The 8458-nt window shown below is 32.0% G+C and overlaps 1 long non-coding RNA gene across 1 annotated transcript; it reads right to left on the bottom strand.

The window, feature by feature from the left end:
* Positions 1 to 1736: 1736 nt before the first annotated feature.
* Positions 1737 to 3708, bottom strand: LOC143233253 (uncharacterized). The gene is made up of 3 exons (XR_013018070.1): positions 3634 to 3708; positions 2932 to 3001; positions 1737 to 2020 (listed from the first exon to the last, which is right to left on the bottom strand). It is a non-coding gene; the product is annotated as an uncharacterized LOC143233253 (long non-coding RNA).
* Between the last annotated feature and the right edge of the window lie 4750 nt (positions 3709 to 8458).

Here is an 8458-nt window from a genome sequence, read left to right as displayed (position 1 = left end):
CACAGAGAGCGCTAGTGTAGACAATTACTGATGGTGTATAACAACATCTACTAAATCTTCAGCACTACAAAGTGTATCAAATATTATTTATTTTTGATTAATAGTTTAACAATAAAATACATCAGAATATTAACAACAAACTATAATGATTTAAGATAAATAAGCAACACTAGTTTATATGTGACTAAATAATAACATTAATTTTAAACATCTTAGTATCAGACATTTTTACTGCGTAAGACATTCAATACAATGAAAAACACATTTTCCATTATTTACCAATAATTTAAGTTCAAGGTTCATCTTTATTGACAGTTCAACTATATATGTTTTAAAATAGACTCTTAACCTTAAAGTGTCTCGTTACTTAATAAAGTAGATATGTTGTCTGTGGTTAATCACTACACTCTAACTAACACTGCTATTCATTATTCATCATTAGTTACATAAAATAAGATACTAAACGACTTCCTATTCTTTGTAATTTATATTTTGTTTATAGTATCAACTTTTCAACAGTTCAACTGTATAGGATTCTAGATAGACTAACATCAGAAAAACACATCGTTATATCACAGTGTAAGAATATGTTTTGTATGTAATAACTGGTGCATAATAATACTGTAGATACTTCTGTATGAGAGACATTTAATAAAATACCAGATGACTTCCTGTAGTTGTTTCTTTGGTTTGTTTTGGAAATAAGCACAATGTTATACAATGGGCTACCTGTGCTACGCCCACCATGGGTACCGAATCCCGGTTTTAAGCGGTGCTTTTCGTACTTTAACACATTGGTTTTATTTCATGTTACGGCATTAAGATAATCACATGTAACTTGCTATATAACCAAACTCAGAAACTTATTATCCGTATAATAATAACACATTAAACTTGCTACCAACTATTACATTACACTGTATTTGGTTCAGCAAATGAAAACTCACAAATCCTTTAAAATGTACTATTTCACACTCATGTATGTCGAATTATATAAATACGGTCAGTGTCTGAAGAAACGTTTCCATGTGTGATGTGTAAACTATTTTCAGTTCCTACTCTAGGTCCTCCAGCGACAAACTCCAAACAACAACGTTTGTTAAAAATCTGTTGGTTTTGTAAATACTTTATTAACTTCTAGAATCTACCATGTAAGCGTGGAAAGTTATCAGTGTTACGTTAAGTGTTGTTCTTCAATCGCTCTCTTCCCAGTGGTAAGGAATTCAATATAAGCTTTAGTGTTTCTTCACATGATATGAATTGTTTTTTGTCTTCATCCAAACCTTTTTCATTCACAAGTCGTTAAGTGTTGCTATTGTCGTTAAGAATCAACGATGGGTTCAATACACACGTTTCACTTCTACTATTTGTTTAATTCATGAAACTAAATTCTAAAACAGCTAACCCATCGTCTTCACATAGTCTCCTATGGCACAGCGGTAAGTTTATGTAGTTACAACGTTCAAATGCGGTGTATTATTCACAAGTGAACAAAGCAGACAGACCAGTGTGGCTTTGTTCTTGTAAAAAAACAACATATTTTTATGTCGAAACATGTTTTTAAATATTTTATTGGCAACTACTTGGTTAAAAGCTTAAAAGTCACTTAACTTCAGTTGAGAAACTGATAACATCGAAATCTCATAAAGCTAAAATTCAAGTTTCGATCCTTGGCGTGGTCTTAACTAAAATACACATTTGTCAGTTTTGAACTTAATAACAAACAAACACAATAATTATTTTTATTATATATTTTTATTGACAACAAAATTTCATATGGATACTAAAGTATCCTCAGAATATATCGCTTCCTTCTTCACTTTAAACCATATGCTTCCTGTAATTCAAATTCCAAAACTTCTACTTCCAAATATACCTATAGCTCCACCTCCACCTCCACCTCCAAATGCACCTAGAAATCCACCTCCAGCTCCATGACCATTAGGACAACAATATGAAGGAGGAACATCACAGTGAACAAAATTTGTTGGACATGCGATGCCATTTCGGAAATTCCCCACTAGTTCAGGTAGTAAACAAAGTGACGTCATTAGAATATATATCGCCTGTAATATTTTATAATGATTTTTAAATAGTCACTGTTTATCTACTTGTGAAGCCTAGCTAATAAGCATTATATTCATGAAACTATTAAAATTACGTCAATACCAAGATCAACCGTTGATGTTACAGAACACGTCACAAAAAATAGTCATCTTTAACAGTTACGTTAATTTGACTAGTTTGTCAGTAAAATCTATTATTATTAATCAATAAACCAATCTACTTTCTTGTTTCCAGAACAGTATCTTATATCAAATTTCAACTTTCCGTTGCGTCACCAAAAGTACATAAAATTTCTCTATAAAAACACATTAAAGTGATTCTCCGTTGGTTAGCTTGCACACTAAATACCGTATTTTACGCCTTAGTTAGAGGCTACATCGTGGAAGACGAACCCTAATTTGTGACAGAGAATTCTAATAAAAAATTGACTTTATAACTAACACTTTAATATATCCTTGATTTTCTTCAATTTACTGAGTAAAGACATAATATACTCCACAGTATATCGACAATATTAGTTCAATTGTTTTATACTACTGAAGATTCTTGTAGTTAGTAAGTAGTGACATTACGATCTGTATGAAAGGCCGATTTGAGTAGATCCCAAGCTAACCTCTTGTCTTAACCCATCACTCTTATCTTGGGACACTCATGGGGGATTTTAAGAGATTTTTTAAAGAAAATATGTGCGTATTACATTGTCATATTATGTTACATAATATTAATGTTTTCCGTTAATAAGAAGAAATAAACATTGTGGCAGTTTCTTAAACGATAAAGACAAACGTAACTTATAATTGATATTTCTATCATACCATTTAAACTGTTTGTATGAATTCAGTGTCAAAGAATTCATACTCTCACCTGGAGTTGATTCCAACAGTGTTGTAAACATCAAAAGTATAATAATTGTTGTAGTCTTCATTTCTCTGATCTGTTAAAATCAGTATTAATACAGTTAGAGAAATGAGACTTTTAACGAAGCCTAAAATAAAAGCTCGAAAAACTTAGTACAGTCCATGAATTCTATATCTTACTAGCTTCAGATATATTAAAACAGAGGTACTTTTTATAAACGGAAGTAGAGTTACAGAAAAAACAAGTTCACGATTTATCACAGGAACACTAAAACCATTACAATAACTAGACAACATCCAATGAAAGATTTCTATATGATAAAAATTACATTTTGTAAATACCGTTTAACAACAAAAATGATTTTATATTGAAATTTGTCTTCTTTTTTTTGAGGTTTCTCGAACTTAATAAAACATCAAAGTAAAAACGTCTTTATTAAAGAAAGTTTATATCTAGGAACCAAGAACAATACCAGACCGATCAACCAAAACACACAGAATTAAAGTTTAACAATGAATAGAAAAACGTTGAAGTTATCATGCCTGTGGTAAAATATTGACTTATAAAATGAAAACAAAATATTAGTTTGTGACAACATGATAAAAATAATTATTCATATAAGTACTTAAGGTATGTACTTTGTTTAATATTAATTATAATTACTATTATAAAGAAATACTCTCAAACAAGATATAAAAATTATATTACCAAGGAGTGTTCAATTATTAGACACTTCGACTACGTTTTATTGAAGTGTAAATATACAGTTAGACTACGGTCCTGATACTCAGCTTATATAGTCGTATTTTTAATGAGATGCACAGTTCTGAGAACATCACAACCAATCAGAATGATTCCAGTAACAGTTGACGTCAAGAATATATTACAATATTATAGAAACATGTAGAGAGACAGATTGAGCCAACAGGAAACAGTGAGTGATTATTTGTTATTTACATAAGTGGCTGTTAAAGTGGCTCATGTAGTGGTGGAAAGACTAAAACTGTAAGTGGTAATGAAGTTGTGTGATTAGGGTAGAATGGATAGTAACATGTAAGTAGTTGTGTTTCATGGATATTCACAAATGGTTTATATATCAATAAATCGTGTGGAACACACGTAGCTATTGTAACATTAGAACAAACGAGCTTCGATGTGCGATATTATAGACAAAACGTAGTTATTTTAACTTTAGAACACACAGGTGTCTATAAAGACATTTATTTAACCATAAGTATACAGGCTAACTAAATGATTTTTATATCCTAATCATGTTGACACGCTGTCTGTTTCTTTGTTTGACTTAAATTTCACACAAATTTATACGAGCATTATCTGCGCTAGCCGTCCTCAAGTTACCTGAGTGAGATAAGAAGGAAGGCTAATAGCCATCACCATCCACCATCAACTGTTAGTTACTTTTTATTTACAAATTCTGGGATCAACCGTTACTTATAACGCCTCTTTGGCTGAATGGGCAAACAAGTTTCATGAGTGGAGGATTCATACTCGTTACCTAAAGAATTCGAGTCACTCACCACCTAGCCGTATCAGGACGGTATACATACACTTAGTTCAGTGTGACGACATACTCTTGTTTGTCACATGACAGAAGTCATTTGTACAGTTTTATGATACACTACAGTTCCAAACATGTGAAACTCTTATCTAATTATTTATTATGGTTAATCTGTTGTCTTCTTTACTTGTACATATTTAGAAAATTTAGAGATTACGAAATTTTCTTCTTCTGAGGTTCTCAGAGGACAAAGTTTCTCATCATTTTGATGTTGTTTTTGTGTGGAAATAAAAAACAAAAATATTTTAATGTCTTCAGTTACCTAGTGGCTCGGGTGAAGATTTTTGTAAACAGCTATGAAAGTAACGTTGAAACGTTGGTTTTAAGTGGCAAGATTTCAAAGTAACCCAGGTATAGCACGTGTGGAAAAACACCGTGAGCCAGGACATTCTGTTCTCACGCGCTTATCAGGGAACCAAACTCTTCGCTTCAGAAAAAAAACTCTCATCACAAAGATTGATTTCTTTAACGTTATACACAAAAATACCTAGATTGATAACAATATAACGTGATAAGAATATATTTAACATTAACAATACGTGATAGAACTGTTGAACATATAGCATAATATCTCTGTAATGATCAAACTAGTGTATAATAAAAATAGGTCGGCAGTCGCTTGTTTCTTTTGGAATTTTTCGCAAAGCTACACGATGGTTATCTGTGCTAGCCGTCCCTAATTTAGTAGTGTAAGACTAAGGGAAGACAGCTAGTTATCACCCCACCACCAACTCTTAGATTGTTCTTTTAACAACGAGTAGTGGGATTGATCGTCACTGTATAACGCCCCTGCGGCTGAAAGGGCGAGCACATTTGGTGCGACGGGATTCGACCCTGATATTATGAGCCGAACGCCTTAACCACCTGTCCATGCCGGGCCTTTTTTTAATTCATGAAGCTAAATTCTAAAACGGCTGACTCAACACCTTCACACAGCTCCCTAGAGTACAGCAAAAGTTTAAGTAGTTACACAACAGAAACACCATTGTGACTTTGTTCTTATAATAAACAAAGTGTTCAGATATTTATACTGTTCTGTCACAGTAACAAAACATTTTGTCGTATATCTTTATTGGTGAAGAAAATCTTCACAAGCAGTGAATATTAAAAATATACAATAGTACTTATAATATGAACCATGATGAGCATCTAAATTTAACATTTACCAAGAATAAAACTTTTATAACACTTTTTGTTTCTACTAATAATTTAGTTTTAATAACTGATTGAATCCTCTCTTGCTTAGCTGTTAGCGCGATAATTTACCTCACACATCACATGCCACTTGTTATTTCTGTTTACACTTAATGATAAAAATTCCGAATAAAATATTTTACTAGAAATTGCTTTTGAAATGTTTTGTAGAAATCTAACAATTGTTGTAAATATTGTATTAGCCTCTAGAATTTACCATCTTGGAAACTTAAAGCGTCAAAACTTCTTAGGTTAACTTCAAAAATTGCTTTTTAAAAGGTAGAGGGCAGTACGAAAATTGAAGTGTCATTCGATTATTTAAAAACCTTAAACAAGAAAAAAAACGATACATTTTTAATTACTGTTTCTGTTTCTATAATTACGCCATCTGTAAGAGTCTTAGTGCACTAATATGTTCTTTTTCATTTGTTAATTTCGTACGAAGCTAGCTGTCCCTACTTTTGAAATCTTAGACAGCTTGTAAAAAACCACCTACCTTCCTAACTGTCGGAATATACCGGGTTTAGTCCAACTGTCAGACATTCATAACCTGAGGTAATGGTACAAGAACAATGGTGTAGACTTTTCTTCCACCACCGACAAAATCACACCTGATGGGTCTGTGAGTGGGTGTGTGTTTTCTTAAGATCGGGCTATCTTCTGAGCCCACCGAGGGGAATCGAACCCCTGATTTTAACGTTGTAAATCCGTAAACATACCGCTATATTAGCGGGGGGCAATATATTATCTGCAGGGGGAAAGTTCCATTAAAGGAATGTTTTGTACATTAAATTTCTAGACCTCCCCCTTCATGTTTCTCTACACATTTGTCAAACACCATTAATGTCTGTTTACAAGGAATTCAGAGAGACATCCTGAGAAATCAAAATATACGGAAGTCCGAAAAGTTGCATCCAGTGTTTATGAGGAGTATATTATTAATTCCTATTTGAACTTTTACATCACGATATAGCAGACAGGATAACACAGACGTTTGTAGCTGAAGGTATTATATGGTGTTTAACAGACAGGATAACACAGACGTTTGTAGCTGAAGGTATCATATGGTGTTCAACAGACAGGATAACACAGACGTTTGTAGCTGAAGGTATTATATGGTGTTTAATAGACAGGATAACACAGACGTTTGTAGCTGAAGGTATTATATTATATGGTGTTTAACAGGGTTGAGCTTTGCATTTTCTTTTATATTTAGCTAAACCTTTTTCATGCACAAACAAGAAATCTCTTGGAAAAATAGCACTTGAAAATGGTCTGTAATTAATTTTATTAGAATAAATAATGTTATTTATAAGCCGAATGTGCAAACTAAGCTCATAAACGAACAAACAGTTCATATATTTATGAGTAACATCAACAATCTAAATCAATCTATCGATCATGACGTCATCAATTCCTAACACTGATATCTGCTAGAACTATGGAATATAGAATATATCCAAGCTAATTGTTAGATAAAAATAGAATACTGAATATCAGATAAATCTTGGGATATATTTTATACTAAACTACCAGTTCCACTGTACTGTATAGGTAGAATGTTGAGGAATTTGATTATTTTAACGGTTCAATAATAAACTTACGTTTACATCCGAGTTTTATTACATATTTTGAATAAAAATTATTAATTATTATATGTGTCAACTTAACTTATAAATTTAAAAAAAGATATCAAGTTTCATTTTTCTTGCTTTCAAGATGGCGAAAGTATAGCGCTCCACAGATGAATACAAGTAGTATTTCAGACAATTTTCTCTTATTTAAAGTCAAAATTTCATATCGTTTTTGTACAACAAATAGTTGAGACACTAATTTCCTTACATCAGTTTAAAGTGTCTGGTTAATAATCTTCCTTCCTTTTCTTATTTAATAAAGACTGTTACTAAAAATAAAAATATCTTCACCATTCGTCCAGGAAGTTTACATTGGTCATTCTCATCTTTTCCAAGGGTTATAATTATGCTTACATATTTACATGAGTTGATATGTTCACCAGTTGCTCCAGGGGAGAAAAGCGTTATATGTTCAGGTGAAGTTAACACTGGCAAACTGATAATAAGTGCAAGAGACCATAGTGAACAAATAGATGATGAAACAATTTGTTACAACAATATCTAGAGAGACATGTCTACTTCTGTAAAATACCTGGTTTGTACACTCTGGTGGACATATTATTCGTTATAATATAATGAATTTTTATTCATTAAATAAAGGTAAGTATTCATGTAAACACATTAAAAATCTTCTCACTGTCCAACAGGGTCAAAATATTGTGTCAAAGCTTAGAGGGCAGTACAATCGCATAATCCACTGTTGTCTTGAGTTGGCAGTCAATGTGTTAACTTACCATCTTTTTTTTCAATTTTAATTTGTTTTATACAATTTTAACTACAATAATAAGTTTCATGAATTCTCGTGTTAGTCCAAATAATGTATATAAACGTTCATATAATTCATACGATTCAACTGTTTTATGTTACTTATTCAGCATAATTACCCCATATCTGTTTTGCTGAACACGTTGTTGTACTTCCTGATACATATTTAAAACACGCGTGTTTCAGCCCTTGGCTGTACACTATCACACTTGTACTTAGTTTCATTGGAAGTTTGCCAGAACTGTCTTCATTGTTTCGAACGTCTTTTACACTTTTCGTATTACAAATATCTTTATATATTAACTGTTTTACAACTTTTTGTTTTCATAATTTACAAATGGGAAACACTCCATATCCAGCA

The sequence above is a fragment of the Tachypleus tridentatus genome, chromosome 12 (assembly GCF_004210375.1).
Source record: "Tachypleus tridentatus isolate NWPU-2018 chromosome 12, ASM421037v1, whole genome shotgun sequence".
Classification (NCBI taxonomy): Eukaryota; Metazoa; Arthropoda; class Merostomata; order Xiphosura; family Limulidae; genus Tachypleus; species Tachypleus tridentatus.
This window is presented reverse-complemented; position numbering and strand designations above follow the sequence as displayed.